The sequence below is a fragment of the Pelobates fuscus genome, chromosome 2 (genome assembly GCF_036172605.1).
Source record: "Pelobates fuscus isolate aPelFus1 chromosome 2, aPelFus1.pri, whole genome shotgun sequence".
Lineage (NCBI taxonomy): Eukaryota > Metazoa > Chordata > Amphibia > Anura > Pelobatidae > Pelobates > Pelobates fuscus.
This window is the reverse complement of record NC_086318.1, coordinates 101101944-101122131: the sequence shown is the minus strand read 5'-3', so window position 1 is coordinate 101122131 and position 20188 is coordinate 101101944.

The window sequence follows — 20188 nt, the reverse complement described above, 5'->3', positions numbered from 1 at the left end:
GGATAAATCTATATTAAAATACGACATGTATGTCCAAGTAAGGATCCCATTTAATTACAGTATATATATAAAAAAATACAGAAAAGGTAAAGGAGTCGAGAGCAAATGCTCAAATCACCACAGATGTGAATCACTCCAAAACACACCAAATAAATATAATGCAAATAACGTGAGAGTAATGGTGAGAGCAAATAAAATACTAGATAACAATAAATGAGAGGCAATATTACCATATATATCTGTCTGTTGTGCTTGTCCTAAAACAATAGAATAGAGGACATAGTATAGCCTGTAAATCAGAATATATAAATAATAAATAAAAAATGCCCACTCACATGGTGCTGAGCCATTAAAAGTGGCTCAGACTATCAGCGCCTTGTAAAGTATATTGGAGACTGAAATGCCGGAAACAGGTTTTTCAATGCATAAAATCCATCTTGTAAAATCATCAGACTGGAAAAGCAGGTAAATGTAAAAACCCTTTATTACTAAAAACACAGCATAAAAATTCGTCCCCCAATTGCACTAACGCGTTTCGACCAATAATGGTCTTTTTCAAAGTGCTACATGCTTCATCAAACTTTACATTTAAATATGTTACATTTTGGCGCCAAAGTTCACATTCCGTTTCATTTCCGGTTCCGGTTTTCGGGTCTTGCTGACTTTCTGTTTCCGGTCACGTTACGTGTCGGGGTCCATTTCCGGGTCAGCGGAAAAGGGGCATCCCTGCATCTTTGTTTACTTCCGGTCTCGGGCAAATGATAGAGTCAGCTTTGCGCATGTCCATATAAGGAAAACGTCTGTACTTCATAAGAAACTAGTTCTTTACATGGTAATATCTCATATCATGGAAATATAAAAAACGGACAAAAAATATATTGTATACAAATAAGAGGAAAAAAGAGAAATGTATTAATAATACAACACATAGTAAAAAACACATCATTAAAAGGAAAACTGCTAATTAATACATATGTATATAAAAAATGATGTGCGTATTAGTCATAATGAATATACATCCTAATAAACTAATTGCAGAACAATTATTAGTGCTTAATATAACACCGATGTGAATATTCTTAATATAAGTAATCACAGACACACACATGTTTGCGAGAAAAGGTGTATAAAAATGTATATATAAATATATAAAAATATATGTACAAAAAATATATATATATAGAAAAATATAAATCTCAAAATTGCTATAAAAAGGAGGTAATTTCGAAATCGACATTAAGGCCTTCTGGGGTCAGGGTGTTGAGGTTGAACATCCACCTCATCTCCGCTTTGCTTAAAATATTTTCTTTACACCCCCCTCTCCAGTGTGCTTGAATCCTTTCTATACCCATGAATTGGAGGCCTTCCGGTTTACCATCGTGGTGATCCAAAAAATGTTTTGAGACACTATGATTGATAAACTTTTTCTTTATATTATTAATGTGTTCGCCTATTCTGATTTTTAATTTCCTTATAGTTTTACCCACATATTGGTAACCGCAGGGACAAGTTAAAAGGTATATTACATGGTTAGTATTGCACGAGATAAATGAGTTCACTTTATGTTTCACTTCCGAATTTTTTGCGGAAAAATCTTTTGTACACCTATTTGTAGTCTTCTTTAATCTACATCCAGTGCAGTTTCCACAGTAATAAAAACCTAGTTGACCTCCTAAAAAATTATTATTTTCCTTCTTTTCTTTTTCTAAAAAACTGTTCGTTAAAATTTGCCTAAAATTCCTCGCTCCCCTAAAAATGAATTGCGGTTTATCTCCTAAAAAGGGTAGCAAATCTTTGTCTTCTTTCAATATATGCCAATTTTTTTTAAAAATGTTACATAAAGATCTATGGTTAGTACTAAAATCTAAGATAAGGGGGATCTGCTCTTCTGTTCTTTTTTCTTTTTTATGTTTATATTGTAAAAGTGAGCTCCTATCCATTTGACCTATTTCCTCCTTATCTTTTTTAATAGAGATAGGGTCATAACCCTTATCAATAAATTGTTGAGCTAAATTACATGATTGATTTTGGTAATCCCTAAAATCCGTGCAGTTCCTTCTTAAACGTAGGAACTGACCTTTCGGTACGTTACTGAGCCAGGGTTTAAAATGACAACTTTCCAAATTGATAAAACTATTTACATCTACTTTCTTAAAATGTGTTCTACTTTTGATTTGATCGGATTCTATAAAAATCTCTAGATCCAAAAAAGTTATCTCTTCACTACTAATAGTAGATGTAAGTTTAATATTCCAGTCATTAAGATTTAAAAAGTCTAAAAACGTCACCAGGGATTCCCTATCTCCTTTCCATATAATAAAAATGTCATCTATATAACGTTTGTAGAGGACCAGGTTTGTCCCCAGGTCCACACTGGGAAGGACAAAAGTTTCCTCCCAGTGGGACATGAATAAATTAGCATAACTGGGGGCAAACCTGGTCCCCATAGCGGTCCCCTGGATCTGTAAATAAAAATTATCTTCGTACCAAAAAAAGTTATTTTTTAATATAATTTCTATTGCTCTAAGGATAAAATCAATCTGTAATTCATTAAAATCTCCAAATTTTAATAAAAAATGCCTAGCAGCTTGACATCCTCTCTCATGGGCTATATTTGTGTACAAACTGCTTACATCACAAGTTGCCATAAAATATCCTTTTTCCCATTTAAAATCTTTTAAAATATTTAGCAAGCTCATCGTATCTTTTAAATAAGTAGGGCATTTTTTAACTAGGTCCTGTAAAAATTGGTCAATATATAATGATAAATTAGATAAAAGTGATCCTATGCCAGATACTATTGGCCGGCCTGGTGGATTTTCTACATCTTTATGTATTTTAGGCAACACATAGATCACTGGGATTCTTGGATGTTCCACTTTTAAAAATTTGTACTCTTTTGTATTTAAAATTCCTGTTTCTAACCCTTCTTTAATAAAAAATTCATATTCTTCTTTAATCTTAACGAGAGGATTATTTTCTAATTTTAAGTAAGTGGTATCATCGTCTAATTGTTTCTGGATCTCCTTTAGGTAACTACTTTTCTGCCAGATCACCACACCTCCACCTTTATCGGCCGGCTTTATTATCACCGATTTGTCTTCTTTTAAATCTTTTAACGTTAATTTTTCTTTTTTTGTTAAATTTCTTTGATATTTGTTTAGAGGTTTTAGTTTTTTTAGTTCTTTCATACATAGTTTTTCAAACACTTTCATTGCTTCAGATTTCTTATTTATCGGATAAAAAGAAGATTTTTGTTTTAAATCTGTATGTTTATACAATTTGTCTGGTACCTCCTCTTTAGGTTTAAAATCTTTAAAAAATTTCTTTAAACACAACTTACGTAAAAATCTATTCAAATCTAAAAAACTTTCAAATTTATTTGATTCACAGCTTGGTGCAAATTTAAAACCTTTTCTCAAGACAGACATGTGTGTATCAGTTAAAATTTTATTCGATAAGTTAAAAATAGGGATAGGTTTTTCATCTATTTTCTCCTTATCCACTCCTCCCTTTTTCTCTTTCCCTCTTCCTCTATCTCCCCCTCTTCTATTTCTCTTGTTCTTTTCTGTGGGATATTTAACTTCCTTCTGTTCAGGTATGCTGGTCCTAAAAAAAGATCCTGATTATCTTCTCTAAGTTCTCCCAGTTTTTCAAATCTATTTGACATGATGATTTTTTGTGGGGATATTTTCCTGAACATATTATTCTTTCTAGATGGGGGAAAAGATTCTCCCCTCTTAGGATATTTGCTTTTTCTAGGGGTAACTTTTATCCACTCATTTTCTCTTCTAGGTGGAATTCTATCTCTAGAGGATTTAGCATTTTTTCCCCCTCTTTCTGACCATACTTTAATTTGTTGGTGGTATGGAGTATTTTTATTTTCTCTTTTTCTCGGTATATCCTTTTTCTTATAATCATTCCCATTTACTTTGTTTTTATTTTTATTTTTATTTCTTTCTGAGTTTGAAAAGTTCCTAATTTTCCCTTGGGCATAATCATCCAAATCTCGTTTAAACTTTTTTCTTTTGGTTTTTTCTTATCGAATAAAATTTTAACTGATACACACATGTCTGTCTTGAGAAAAGGTTTTAAATTTGCACCAAGCTGTGAATCAAATAAATTTGAAAGTTTTTTAGATTTGAATAGATTTTTACGTAAGTTGTGTTTAAAGAAATTTTTTAAAGATTTTAAACCTAAAGAGGAGGTACCAGACAAATTGTATAAACATACAGATTTAAAACAAAAATCTTCTTTTTATCCGATAAATAAGAAATCTGAAGCAATGAAAGTGTTTGAAAAACTATGTATGAAAGAACTAAAAAAACTAAAACCTCTAAACAAATATCAAAGAAATTTAACAAAAAAAGAAAAATTAACGTTAAAAGATTTAAAAGAAGACAAATCGGTGATAATAAAGCCGGCCGATAAAGGTGGAGGTGTGGTGATCTGGCAGAAAAGTAGTTACCTAAAGGAGATCCAGAAACAATTAGACGATGATACCACTTACTTAAAATTAGAAAATAATCCTCTCGTTAAGATTAAAGAAGAATATGAATTTTTTATTAAAGAAGGGTTAGAAACAGGAATTTTAAATACAAAAGAGTACAAATTTTTAAAAGTGGAACATCCAAGAATCCCAGTGATCTATGTGTTGCCTAAAATACATAAAGATGTAGAAAATCCACCAGGCCGGCCAATAGTATCTGGCATAGGATCACTTTTATCTAATTTATCATTATATATTGACCAATTTTTACAGGACCTAGTTAAAAAATGCCCTACTTATTTAAAAGATACGATGAGCTTGCTAAATATTTTAAAAGATTTTAAATGGGAAAAAGGATATTTTATGGCAACTTGTGATGTAAGCAGTTTGTACACAAATATAGCCCATGAGAGAGGATGTCAAGCTGCTAGGCATTTTTTATTAAAATTTGGAGATTTTAATGAATTACAGATTGATTTTATCCTTAGAGCAATAGAAATTATATTAAAAAATAACTTTTTTTGGTACGAAGATAATTTTTATTTACAGATCCAGGGGACCGCTATGGGGACCAGGTTTGCCCCCAGTTATGCTAATTTATTCATGTCCCACTGGGAGGAAACTTTTGTCCTTCCCAGTGTGGACCTGGGGACAAACCTGGTCCTCTACAAACGTTATATAGATGACATTTTTATTATATGGAAAGGAGATAGGGAATCCCTGGTGACGTTTTTAGACTTTTTAAATCTTAATGACTGGAATATTAAACTTACATCTACTATTAGTAGTGAAGAGATAACTTTTTTGGATCTAGAGATTTTTATAGAATCCGATCAAATCAAAAGTAGAACACATTTTAAGAAAGTAGATGTAAATAGTTTTATCAATTTGGAAAGTTGTCATTTTAAACCCTGGCTCAGTAACGTACCGAAAGGTCAGTTCCTACGTTTAAGAAGGAACTGCACGGATTTTAGGGATTACCAAAATCAATCATGTAATTTAGCTCAACAATTTATTGATAAGGGTTATGACCCTATCTCTATTAAAAAAGATAAGGAGGAAATAGGTCAAATGGATAGGAGCTCACTTTTACAATATAAACATAAAAAAGAAAAAAGAACAGAAGAGCAGATCCCCCTTATCTTAGATTTTAGTACTAACCATAGATCTTTATGTAACATTTTTAAAAAAAATTGGCATATATTGAAAGAAGACAAAGATTTGCTACCCTTTTTAGGAGATAAACCGCAATTCATTTTTAGGGGAGCGAGGAATTTTAGGCAAATTTTAACGAACAGTTTTTTAGAAAAAGAAAAGAAGGAAAATAATAATTTTTTAGGAGGTCAACTAGGTTTTTATTACTGTGGAAACTGCACTGGATGTAGATTAAAGAAGACTACAAATAGGTGTACAAAAGATTTTTCCGCAAAAAATTCGGAAGTGAAACATAAAGTGAACTCATTTATCTCGTGCAATACTAACCATGTAATATACCTTTTAACTTGTCCCTGCGGTTACCAATATGTGGGTAAAACTATAAGGAAATTAAAAATCAGAATAGGCGAACACATTAATAATATAAAGAAAAAGTTTATCAATCATAGTGTCTCAAAACATTTTTTGGATCACCACGATGGTAAACCGGAAGGCCTCCAATTCATGGGTATAGAAAGGATTCAAGCACACTGGAGAGGGGGGTGTAAAGAAAATATTTTAAGCAAAGCGGAGATGAGGTGGATGTTCAACCTCAACACCCTGACCCCAGAAGGCCTTAATGTCGATTTCGAAATTACCTCCTTTTTATAGCAATTTTGAGATTTATATTTTTCTATATATATATATTTTTTGTACATATATTTTTATATATTTATATATACATTTTTATACACCTTTTCTCGCAAACATGTGTGTGTCTGTGATTACTTATATTAAGAATATTCACATCGGTGTTATATTAAGCACTAATAATTGTTCTGCAATTAGTTTATTAGGATGTATATTCATTATGACTAATACGCACATCATTTTTTATATACATATGTATTAATTAGCAGTTTTCCTTTTAATGATGTGTTTTTTACTATGTGTTGTATTATTAATACATTTCTCTTTTTTCCTCTTATTTGTATACAATATATTTTTTGTCCGTTTTTTATATTTCCATGATATGAGATATTACCATGTAAAGAACTAGTTTCTTATGAAGTACAGACGTTTTCCTTATATGGACATGCGCAAAGCTGACTCTATCATTTGCCCGAGACCGGAAGTAAACAAAGATGCAGGGATGCCCCTTTTCCGCTGACCCGGAAATGGACCCCGACACGTAACGTGACCGGAAACAGAAAGTCAGCAAGACCCGAAAACCGGAACCGGAAATGAAACGGAATGTGAACTTTGGCGCCAAAATGTAACATATTTAAATGTAAAGTTTGATGAAGCATGTAGCACTTTGAAAAAGACCATTATTGGTCGAAACGCGTTAGTGCAATTGGGGGACGAATTTTTATGCTGTGTTTTTAGTAATAAAGGGTTTTTACATTTACCTGCTTTTCCAGTCTGATGATTTTACAAGATGGATTTTATGCATTGAAAAACCTGTTTCCGGCATTTCAGTCTCCAATATACTTTACAAGGCGCTGATAGTCTGAGCCACTTTTAATGGCTCAGCACCATGTGAGTGGGCATTTTTTATTTATTATTTATATATTCTGATTTACAGGCTATACTATGTCCTCTATTCTATTGTTTTAGGACAAGCACAACAGACAGATATATATGGTAATATTGCCTCTCATTTATTGTTATCTAGTATTTTATTTGCTCTCACCATTACTCTCACGTTATTCCCATTTAATTACAGAATTCTTAAATCCTGTGATAGGATTATGGACCATTGTGAGCAGTTTAGACACCTGCTGTGGACAGAATGTACCATATTCGTGTTTATTCACATATGTAACTTTAGGCTTGTTTTGTATGTGAGTGTATGAAATTGCGCTTATTTTGTAGATGCTTTTGTTGTGTGCATTTTGGCATGGTTTGAGTTCGTCTGTACGTAAGAGTTTTGTACACTGTCAGTACAGTACATTGTCAGTACAGTACATTAGTGAGAAATCCTGCTCAAGTTATTTATTTGGGGGTCTTCTAAGGAACATCCACTGCAATTTCAACCCTTCTGTGTGGGGTCTCCCTTATTTACAATCATGATACAGTCAAGGCTATTCACAAAGTTAATTTCAAACTTAAGCCATAACTGAGTTGAAAACAGAAATGACTTGAAGTTTTCTTCCTTATTCTGACTTCGGTGAATAACTCCGTGTAAATTTGTGGCATCATATCAGTGCAGATAAAACACATATCTCCTAACATTTAAAATGGACACAGAGGGACATTTCATTTTAGGGGTGTGAGTGGGGGTGTGGCCAGTGGCAGAGCTGTTCTGAGAAATTTTGTTATTTTACTAATAAAAATGTTTGCAACTTGAATGTAATTTAGTAGAATAACAATGTATCTTATTTACACAGACTAAACACATTTATTGTAGTTCAAAGACACATTACTGTGAGTTTTATTGCTGTGAAGCTCTGTTATATAATCAAACACATCAACAATATGGAGCTTCCAGAAAAGAGGGCGACTTGGGCCCAAAATAGGGACTGTCCCTCCCAAATAGGGACGTTTGGGAGGTATGTAAACATATTGTTCAAAGTGGCAGCGCTAGATAATCCTGTGGAACATATGGATGTGTCATTAAAAACCACAGGATTCTGAGAATTGCCAGGTTCACCCATGGAAATGGACTACTGAATGCAATGAAAGGCAATTGCAATAGCAGAGAAAAGGTGAGTCTGATTGTGACTATACTCTGCGTTATGCATGCAATCCACATGTATACACATATTGATAAAAAAAAAAAAACACAGGAAGCCTTTTGAAAGGACCCTAAACCACAGAAATGTTCATTAAAGAAGACTGATGATGCACCATAAACACATTTTTTTTTCTTCTTCTTCTTCTTAATCCCACATAACCTCTGCTGAAATATTTCCACCTGCCAAATAAAGAATTGTTGCTGCTGGTGGCACACATTTTTCATATTGTAACAGCCCAGCAGGGATTACTACCACCAAGCCAGCCTGCCCCTGAGCTCAAGAATAAGTGTCTAAAATAGGATTATGATTAGAAACACTTTGTTCTGCTATCTCCCCCCTCCCCACTCACGCAACACTGCAGGCTAGGTGAATCTTTTTATAGATCAAGAAAATCAATATAGCTGTTTTTGCCTTAATGTATATGAATTTACAGCCGTACAACACAGAAAACAAACCAATACAAAAGGTTTGGAATTTACATTCTAAAAACTGAGGGAGTTTGTACACTAAGCCATGAAATGGGATGAAGTGAAACCCAAATGACAAAATATAGGTTAAAATAGCCAGGATTTTAGCTGGTTTGGACAATTTTCCAAAAAAATGTTTTGTCTAAAAGTTGTAATTCACATTTCAGTTCACTCGTGAATAGACCTCTAGAATAAAAAATAAGGTCATTTTTTTTTTCTTTTCTCTTTTTTTTTTTTTCATTTCAGACAATACCAGCCAAAAGATTTTCAGATACATCATTGTTTAAGGCTTTGGTGAAGAGTCATCATCAATAGTGTATTCCCTCCTCCTGTCTCTTTTTTGACTTAATCCTAATTTAACCTTTTTTTTAAATCTTTTTTTTAATCTTTTCTTTCCCATTCTCTTTTACTTAAATTATCACCTGTTTCTTATCTTTCTTTAATTCAGAGACTGTATCTCAGCCGTTAAAATGAATAATGGGAGGGAGTTAACACCTCAATTTATAGAAAAAAAAATAATATAAATCTCAATCCACATTCATTCATCAGTCACTCATACATTTTCTTGGTACAGTACTGGTGTCTCATTAGTCTTATCTCTAATTTTACAGTCTGGAAGTATATGATGGCTAGCTTAGATTATTTCTTGTGTTAGATCCTTCTCCTCTTGTTCCAGCAATTTTAACCAGTTAATCAAAATATCATTATCTCTATAATTACTTCTAATTCTATTTACGCCTATTTCCATTCGTATCTGAAATTGTACTTGTTGTATGAACATCAATTTAGAAAATTCCTGTGTCTTTTTCCAGTTTCTGGCTATAATAATTTGTAAAGCTATCAAGCAATGTATTACCAACATTTGTTTTCTTTTGTTTAAGGTAGGCCATCTTAAATGTAACAGCATCATATCTGGGCTAGTCTCTATTTTAATGTTATCTAGTTTGAGTAACAAAGTTGTCACCCAACTCCACAAGGGGGTCACTTTTTTACAATTCCACCATATGTGAAGATAATCCCCTCTTGATTCTCCACATCTCCAACGTAGGTGATCATTATCTGCTGATATTCTAGAAGGTACTAAGTACCATTTATTTATCACCTTACCATTAAGTGTATACTGTGCACATATTTATTTACCTTAATTAATGTCTCATACCATGTTTCTATATCTATGTTAATGTGTAGGAGTTTCTCCCAGCTTTTTATTGCTGTTGGATAATTTTCTGTTACCCTAGTGTCTAGTAATTGAATACTCTTTGAGAATAGTTTTTTTGTTTCATTATTATCAAATATAGTTTTAATTGCATTATACATATCTCTTTGATTCATAAAATTATACTTTTTTTAAATAACTGTTCACTCTTAAATATGAAAAGGCTTCTTGAGATGAGATGTTTCTTAATATATTAAAGGGTTTTACCTTATCATCCAAATATATATCTTCTACCTTTATAATATTTCCTTCTTTCCATTTTTTTTAGAGAAATATTAGGTATTTCTCTTCCAATATGTTATATATTTTGGAAACCCAAAATTTTGTTTTTAATTTCTAATTTCTTTTTTATCTTTTTCCAAATGGGAACTAGATGATTTAGCACATAAGAGGTAGAATATTTGCATATTTTGTTATTCCATACTATATTAACTAACTTCTTAGTTTGACATATTTCAGATTCTAACCAGAACCAGCCCTCTTTATATATATTATTATTATTATTATTATTATTATTATTTTATTATTTATATAGCGACAACAAATTCCGTAGCGCTGTACAATGGGTGGACTAACAGACACATAATTGAGATCAGACCACTGGACGTACAGGAACAGAGGGGGTTGAGGGCCCTGCTCAATGAGCTTACATGCTAGAGGGAGTGGGGTATAGTGACACAAGCGGGTTAAAGTAGGGGAATTAAATAGTTTGTTAGAGAAGGGTTTATTGAGTGCTTGGTAGGTCATTTTTGACAGTTGCAGGAAAGGAGTCATGGGGTGGGGGATGAGAAGCCTGCTGACAGTTTAATTGATACGCTTTAACGAAGAAGTGAGTTTTCAAAGATTTTTTGAAGGAGTGGAGGCTGGGTGAAAGTCTGATTGAGGAGGGAAGGGAGTTCCACAGAATAGGTGCAGCCCTAGAGAAGTCTTGAAGGCGAGCGTCAGAGGTGGGGATCCGGGCAGAGGATAGGCATAGGTCTTGGGATGAGCGCAGGGGTCTCGACGGGACATACTTGTGTATGAGGGAGGATAGGTATGTTGGAGCAGCATTATGTAGGGATTTGTAAGCAAGTGCGAGAATTTTGAATTGGGCCCTATATCTAACTGGAAGCCAATGCAGGGACTGACAGAGCGTGGAGGCGTGGGAGGTGCGACCGGACAGGAAAATAAGCCTCGCAGCCGCGTTCATTACAGATTGCAGCGGTGCAAGCTGGGAACATGTAAGACCGGTCAGAAGGGGATTGCAGTAGTCGAGGCGAGAGAGAACAGCATGAACCAATATCTTAGCCGCGTCCGGCGTTAGATATGGGCGGATGCGCGCTATGTTCTTGAGTTGGAAGCGACAGGATTTGACTATTGATTGGACATGGGGAGTAAAAGAGAGGTCAGAATCGAAAAGAACCCCTAGGCAGCGAGCCTGCGAGGTAGAGGTGATAGTAGCGCCATTGACTTGGATGGAGACAACAGGAGTAGCAGCACTTGAGGGAGGAAAAACTAGAAGTTCTGTTTTGGACAGGTTGAGTTTAAGGAAGTGAGCAGCCATCCAGTTGGAAATAGCAGAGAGGCAGTCAGAAACACGAGTCAAGGTGGGCGGAGAGAGATCAGGGGAGGACAGGTAGATTTGCGTGTCATCTGCATATAAATGATATTGGAAACCAAAGGATGAGTTTACCAAGGGAGGCAGTATAGATGGAGAACAATAGGGGGCCGAGGACAGATCCTTGGGGGACGCCAACAGAGAGGGGTTGGTGAGAAGAGGCAGAACCAGAGAAAGAAACACTGAAAGAGCGCTGGGAGAGGTAGGAGGAGCACCAGGAGAGAGCAGTATCCCGTAGACCAAAGTTACGAAGAATGTGTCAAATGCGGCTGTGAGGAACTGACTCTGCTGGGTTTCGAACCCTGGTTTACATGCTGCTAAACCTCTTCCTTACCACTACACCACCCTGCCTTTTGCAAATGTACCTGAGATCTGGTAACCTTGACTCTATAAGCATTGGTATCAGTGACAAGTCTCTTCAGCTGTGTCTGGTCATGTGTCTGGTTCTTGGCCTATAAAAGCCACTTCCTGTCTCTGTACCTTTGCCAGATTATTGTGGTTCCTGTACTCTCTAATCAAGCTTGTTCCTGTTTCTCCTACCTGTTGCTGATTTTGGACCGTTTTGACTTTGCTGCTTCTCCTTCCCACTGACCTCGGCTTGCCTCACTAGGATTATCATCTCTCTGTTCCAGTCTCCCATCTCTGCTTAAGACCAGAAGGCCACTCAAGGCTCAGGGGCTCAACCACCTGGGTAACGAGTGGCTACCTCTGGCAGAAAACATTGCTGATCTGGCTACTGGACTCAAAAACTTTGTAACATCAATATCATTACAGAATAATCTGGCCCATTCATGGAGACCGTCGGATCAGATTCTGCATTGGCCCAGCAGGTTGCTTTTAATGCACAGACCATTCAAGTGCTGCAGGATCAGGTAGCTGAACTGCAAAATGAAGTTCGATCAATGCATGGTGAGCTTACCAGCTACAGGGCACATGATGTTGCGGCTGCTGCTGCTACTACTGTTACACCTGCACAAGATGCCCGCTTGCCTCTACCAGAAAAATTTGGAGGAGACCGCAAAAAATTTAGGGGTTTCCTAAATCAATGCCGTTTGCATTTCATGATGTTACCTAACCGTTTTCCATCTGAAAGAGAGAAGGTGGGATTTATTTTCTCCCTATTCAAAGATGAAGCCCTGGCTTGGGGCTCCCCTTTTCTGGAACAGGACAGTCCAGTCTTGGGAAATTTAAAAGACTTTCTTGAGGCCATGTGCCTAGTTTTTGATGACCCCAATCGCTGTGCTACAGCAGAAGCCACTCTCCTTCATTTACATCAAGGGAGGCGCTCTGTGGCTGAATATGCTGCTGAATTCAGACAGTGGGTTGCTGATACTACTTGGAACCAATCAGCCCAGAGGTTCCACTTCAGAAGGGGTCTCTCAGAAGCTATAAAAGATGAGTTAGCTCGTGTTGATCTTCCTGTTGAGTTTGATGCATTTGTGCGGTTGGCTATCGTATTGATCGGAGACTTTCAGAAAGAAGATTGGAAAGACAGGGCTCTTTTAAACCAAGTGCTACTCCTACTTTCTATTCAAGAATTTCTACTCCGACCCCACAAACACCTACAGAATCTGAACCTGAGGCTATGCAGGTAGATCTAATAAGAGGGTCATTATCCAATGAAGAAAAACAGTGGCGACGCACTCACAATTTATGCCTGTATTGTGGTAGTGCAGGGCATTATGCCATCAATTGCCCTAGCAAGTCTAAAAGAACAATAGCTATGACTTCTGAGGGTGCACAGATTCAACACCAATCCCAGATTTCAGACCAACTGGATTCTGTCACACAACCCTTGTTTTCTCTGGCTCAGGGTGAAGAGGGTATGATGACTCAACATCCTCATTTGGTGGTGCCTATCACTTTGCAATATGGTGATAATAAAATTTCAACTACAGCTATGATAGATTCTGGAGCAGGCGGAAACTTTATGGATATCAAATTTGCAGCAGGAAATAAAATTCAGTCTATCCCTAAATCTTCACCTGTGTTAATGGAAACAGTAGACGGTTCTCCACTCACGTCAGGCCCGGTTACACATGAGACTGTGCCCTTAAAATTGATGCTGGAAGTGAATCACCATGAGTCTATATCTTTCCACCTAATTTCCTCAACACAGTTTCCAGTGATTTTGGGTATACCCTGGCTTGCTCTGCATAACCCACAGATTGATTGGAAGACTAAAACTTTGTCCTTTCCTTCAGAACACTGCTTAATAAATTGTCAACCCTCTAAGGCAACAACTGTTGCCACAACAATTAATGAAATGGTTGATACAAACTTAACTAAGCTTCCTCTACAATATCGGGATTTTGCAGATGTCTGTGATAAGAAGAATGCTGATCAGCTTCCACCTCACAGGCCTTATGATTGCCCCATAGAGCTGCTACCTGGAGCTGCTATCCCATTTGGCCGTATATACTCCCTTTCTGAGCCTGAATTGAAAGCACTTCGTGAATACATACAAGAAAATCTTGCCAAAGGCTTTATTCGACCATCTACTTCTCCAGCAGGAGCTCCTATATTCTTTGTAGAAAAGAAAGATGGCAGTCTACGGCCATGTGTCGATAACAGGGACATTAATAAAATCACTGTTAAAAACCGCTATTCCTTGCCTCTCATTCCTGAACTTCTGGAAAGACTTCGTTCAGCTAAAATATTTACGAAGCTTGATCTACGGGGGGCATATAATCTGGTTCGCATAAGACCAAATGATGAATGGAAAACAGCTTTCAGAACCAGGTACGGACATTACGAATATCTAGTAATGCCATTTGGGCTTTGTAATGCCCCTGCAACTTTTCAGCATCTAATCAATGATGTACTACGGGATCTCCTGGATCAGTTTGTTGTGGCATATTTGGATGATATCCTGATATTTTCTGATAATCTTGAAAATCACAGAAAACAGGTCTGCATTGTTCTTGAGCGCCTTCGTACCCACCACCTATACATTAAACTGGAAAAATGTGAGTTTGTACAAACAGAAATTCAATTCCTGGGATATGTTATAACTCCTAAAGGTTTAAGTATGGACGCAAGTAAAATTAAAGCTGTGCTGGACTGGCCCATCCCCAAGAATGAAAAAGATATTCAGAGATTTGTGGGGTTTGCCAATTTTTACAGGCGTTTCATTAAGAATTTCTCTGCCGTTATTACACCGATCACTGAACTTACACGTAAAGGGACTTCTTTTCAGTGGTCCAATAAGGCTGACACTGCATTTTCCAGATTAAAGACTCTGTTTACATCTGCCCCTATCCTGGTACATCCTCAGCCAGAATTGCCATTTACTGTAGAGGTAGATGCTTCTGATTCAGCTGTTGGGGCTATACTGTCTCAAAGGACTGGACCTAAGATGTTGTTACATCCATGTGCCTTCTATTCCCGCCAGATGTTACCAGCAGAAAGAAATTATGACATAGGGAATAAAGAACTTTTGGCTATAAAAGCTGCCTTTGCCGAATGGAGACATCTCTTGGAGGGAGCCACCCATCCAATTACTGTCCTCACATATCACAAAAATCTGGAATGTATTCAATCAGCTAAGAGACTGTCAGCCAGACAAGCACGCTGGTCCCTATTTTTCTCAAGGTTTAATTTTTTGATTTCATACCGCCCTGGTTCCAGAAATGGCAAGGCAGATGCCTTGTCTAGGATAGCTGACCCCCTCCATACTACAGTAACCAAAGCCACCATCTTGCCTGAGAGTAGATTTTTAGGAGTTACCTTTCCTTCTGATCTAATGTCTCGCATTAAAAAGGGCTACGCTGATGATCCAGTTTTTCGTGATCCTCCTCGTGATCTTCATATGACCATGCTTAATGGGTTTTGGATTTTTCAACAACGTCTGTTTGTTCCAGAATCAGTGCGACTGGACGTTTTACGTCTCTACCATGACTCAAAACCAACAGGTCATCCAGGAATCCGAAAGACACAAGAACTACTTACCCGATCCTTTTGGTGGCCTAAATATTATGAGGATGTTAAGAAGTATGTGTCCTCTTGTGATGTATGTGCCAGACATAAGACTCCTCGCTCATCCCCTGTTGGCATGCTTCAGCCTCTTCCTATTCCTCATCGTCCCTGGGGATCTATTTCCATGGACTTTATTGTGGAACTACCTCCCTCTAAAGAACACACTACCATTCTTGTTGTTGTGGACCGGTTAACTAAGATGAGTCATTTCATACCAGCTCGTGGTCTCCCTTCAGCTAAACAGACTGCTGACCTAGTTATTCGGGAAATATTTCGCTTGCATGGAGTGCCTGATGAAGTAATTTCTGACAGGGGAGTGCAATTTACATGTCATTTTTGGAAATATTTTTGTTCTATTCTAGGTATTAATGTAAATCTGTCGTCCGCTTTTCATCCACAAAGTAATGGACAGACTGAGCGAACCAACCAGACGTTAGAACAATATTTGCGGTGCTATATTAGTTACCTGCAGGATGACTGGCTGGATTTTCTACCCACGGCGGAATTTGCCTATAACAATGCCCAACACTGCTCCACTTCTCTGAGCCCATTTTTTGCTAATTATGGTTACCATCCAACCTTTCTAGTGAGTCTCCCAATTACTACTTCCATTCCTGCAGTCACTGACCGGCTAACCGCCTTACGAGATTCCCAAGAACTGTTGAAGAAGACTCTTTCGGAGGCTCAGGAATGTTACAAAAGAGCTGCTGATAGGCATAGAAAGGAGGCCCCAGTTTATCATGTTGGTGACGAGGTTTGGCTGTCAACAAAGAATCTTAAACTTAGGATTCCTTCTCATAAATTGGGTCAAAAGTTCATGGGACCTTTTGAGATCATCGCTCAGATCAATGCTGTCACCTTCCGTCTGCAACTTCCAGATTCCATGAAAATACATCCAGTGTTTCACGTTGCACTGCTTAAACCTTTTCATGAAAATACTTTCCCTGGTCGGGCCCTGCCTGCCCCACCACCAGTCCTCGTGGATGGTGAAGATGAATACGAGGTGGAAAAAATTCTTGACTCCAGGATATTCCGCAACAAGCTTCAATATTTGGTTCTTTGGAAAGGCTATGGTGAAGAGGATAGGTCATGGGAACCAGTGGACAATATTCATGCTCCTGATCTTCTTCAGTCTTTCCATGCACAGTACCCTGCTAAACCAGGAAATAGGGCATCCAGAGGCTGCGCCTGTAGAGGTGGGAGTAATGTGAGGAACTGACTCTGCTGGGTTTCGAACCCTGGTTTACATGCTGCTAAACCTCTTCCTTACCACTACACCACCCTGCCTTTTGCAAATGTACCTGAGATCTGGTAACCTTGACTCTATAAGCATTGGTATCAGTGACAAGTCTCTTCAGCTGTGTCTGGTCATGTGTCTGGTTCTTGGCCTATAATAGCCACTTCCTGTCTCTGTACCTTTGCCAGATTATTGTGGTTCCTGTACTCTCTAATCAAGCTTGTTCCTGTTTCTCCTACCTGTTGCTGATTTTGGACCGTTTTGACTTTGCTGCTTCTCCTTCCCACTGACCTCGGCTTGCCTCACTACGATTATCATCTCTCTGTTCCAGTCTCCCATCTCTGCTTAAGACCAGAAGGCCACTCAAGGCTCAGGGGCTCAACCACCTGGGTAACGAGTGGCTACCTCTGGCAGAAAACATTGCTGATCTGGCTACTGGACTCCAAAACTTTGTAACATCAATATCATTACAGCGGCAGAAAGATCAAGGAGGATTAGGATAGAGTATTGGCCGTGAGATTTAGCAGCAATTAAGTCGTTGGATACTTTGGTCACAGCAGTTTCGACAGAGTGACCAGCGCGGAATCCAGACTGAAGGGGGTCAAGCAGAGAGTTGGATTCGAGAAAGTCTGTCAATCTGGCGTACACAACTCTCTCGAGGATCTTGGAGGCAAATGGGAGTAGCGAGATAGGGCGGTAGTTGGGTAGAATCGGGGTTACGGTTGCATGTTTGAAGGGTGAGGGAAATGTGCCAGAGGAAAGGGAGAGATTGAAAATGCTAGCGAGAGGAAGAGCAAGAAAGGGAGACAGTGAGGATGAGATGCGAGGGAATAGGATCGAGAGAGCAGGTGGTGGGGCGGGAGGACAGGAGCAGTGCAGAAACCTCTTGTGCTGTAGCAGGTGCAAATGTGCATAGGATGGCAGGGGGAGTGGGGTTGGGTGATATAATGATAGGGGAAGGAGAGAGATTAGAGATCTCTTTCCTGATTGTAGAGATCTTCTCAGTGAAATGAGATGCAAAGTTTGTGGCGGACAAGGTGGTGGAAGGAGGGGTAGTCACAGGGCAAAGAAGAGCATCAAAAGTGTGAAACAGGTGTTTGGGTTGATGGGATATATATATATATATATATATATATATATATATATAGCTTCTTTCTGCAATATTGCTATATGTGAAATTATCCCCGCCTCATAATATTTTTCTATATTTGGATAACTTAGCCCAACCTTACTTATATGTTTACTTAGCGTATCTATTTTTATCCTGTTTTTTTTGCCTCTCCATACAAAATTAGCAAATGCAGATTTAATAATTTTTATCCATGGGATAGGAATTGTTAATGGCAACATCCTAAACAAGTATATCCATTTAGGAAGGACATAGGCTCTTAGGGTGTTGACTCTCCCCCACCATGATATTTCTAATTGGCGCCATTCCTTTAAATCTTTGTTGGTATTTTTTTAAAAGGTGTAAAAAAATTGTTTCCATTAGTCTATTTATATGTTTATTTATTCTAATTCCTAAATATACAAATTCTTCTGGTTGAGAGAAGCTATATTTGGTTTCTTATTCAATCATTTTACTTGATTCTAAATTTTTATACATTGCAATCGATTTTTGTCAGATTTAATTTATAGTGTGATACATTACTGTATAACTCGATTTCTGCCATTACTTGAGGAAGATAATTTTCTAAGTCTTTAACATATAGAAGGGTTTTATCTGCGTATAATGATATTTTTACGTCTCCATTAGATGTGTTAAGGCCCTTTATTAACTGATTTTGTCTTATTTTTAAAGCTAAAATTTCTACTGTAATGATGTATAGGATTGGAGACAGGGGACATCCCTGCCACGTTCCGTTTTCTAATCCAAACCATGTAGAACACATATTTTGGCCTATAGATCTTGCTGATGGATTAGCATACAAGGCTCTTATCGCGTCCAACATCCACCCTGAGATATTGAATGCTTCTAAGGCCTTAAACATGAATCCCCAGCTGACCCTGTCAAACGCTTTCTCTGCATCTAGAGACAGGATCAGCAGGGGATCATTATTTCTATCCGACATATCCATTGCATCTATCAGCCTCCTCACATTGTTTCCTGAGTTTCTCCCAGGGATAAATCCACTTTGATCTGGGTTAATAATTTCGGACAATATTGTTTTTAATCTCTTGGCAATAATTGATGCAAACAGCTTGACGTCAACATGTATTAAGGAAATTGGTCTGTAATTTTTCACTTCCGTTGGTGTTTTCCCGGGTTTTAATATTGGCAAAATGTTTGCCTTCAACATTTCTTGTGGAAACGCCCCCTTTTTTATAGTGTCATTAAAAGTCCTAGTCAATGGATCTGCTACTAAATCCTTCATTACTTTATAGAACCTATTGCTAAAGCCATTTGGTCCTGGTTTAAAGTATACTAATTTGTTTATTTGTTCCAATACTTCCTCTTTTGTAATGTCTTTGTTTAATTTTTCTCTTTGTTCTGTAGATAGTTTTGGTATTCTCACGTCTTTAATATAATTATCTATTTTCTCATCTGAATTATTTTTAGGTAGGTTAGATAGAGATTTATAGAAATGGTTAAAGGCTTCTCCTATTTCCCTTGGTGCTCTACATGTTTTTCCTTCATATATAATTTTATCAATTCTATTATCTGAGTTTTGTTTTTTTAGCTGATTTGAAAGAATTTTATCCTCCCTATTTTGTCGATAATAATACTTAGTTTTTAATTTAAACATTTTTTTTTCTATATTTTCTAATATTTTATTTTTGATGGTCTGTTTAATTTTTCCTATTTTTATTTGACCTTCCTTATCTGTATTTGTCTTATATTCTTTGATAGTTTGATATAGTTGAATATATAACGTAGCTAACCCCAATCCTTCTGTTTTTTTTGAATTTTTTTTTAATCTTTATACAATGCCCTCTAATAGTTGCCTTATATGCACACCATATTGTTAAATCTGACGACTCTAAGGAACTATTTTCTGTAAAAAAATATTCTGATACTTTTCTCAAAAGTTCTTGATTTTCCTTATTGTATAGAATTGACTCATCTAATTTCCAGGTTGTCCTGGGATGATTGATCTTCCCTTCTTTTAGTTTCAATATGATATTGTTATGATCGGAAAGGGGCATGCTTCACTTCACTTGACAATTATATTTTTAAACCAAGGAGAAAATACTTTGAAACTTGGTCAAGATGCATTGTTGGGCACGCCTCTCAGCTAAGGGACTTTCTTCAGCCACCCCCCTCTTTTCCATTCATCACAGGATCAGACCAGTCCACTATTGACAGAAACAGGGCCTTATTGTGCAGT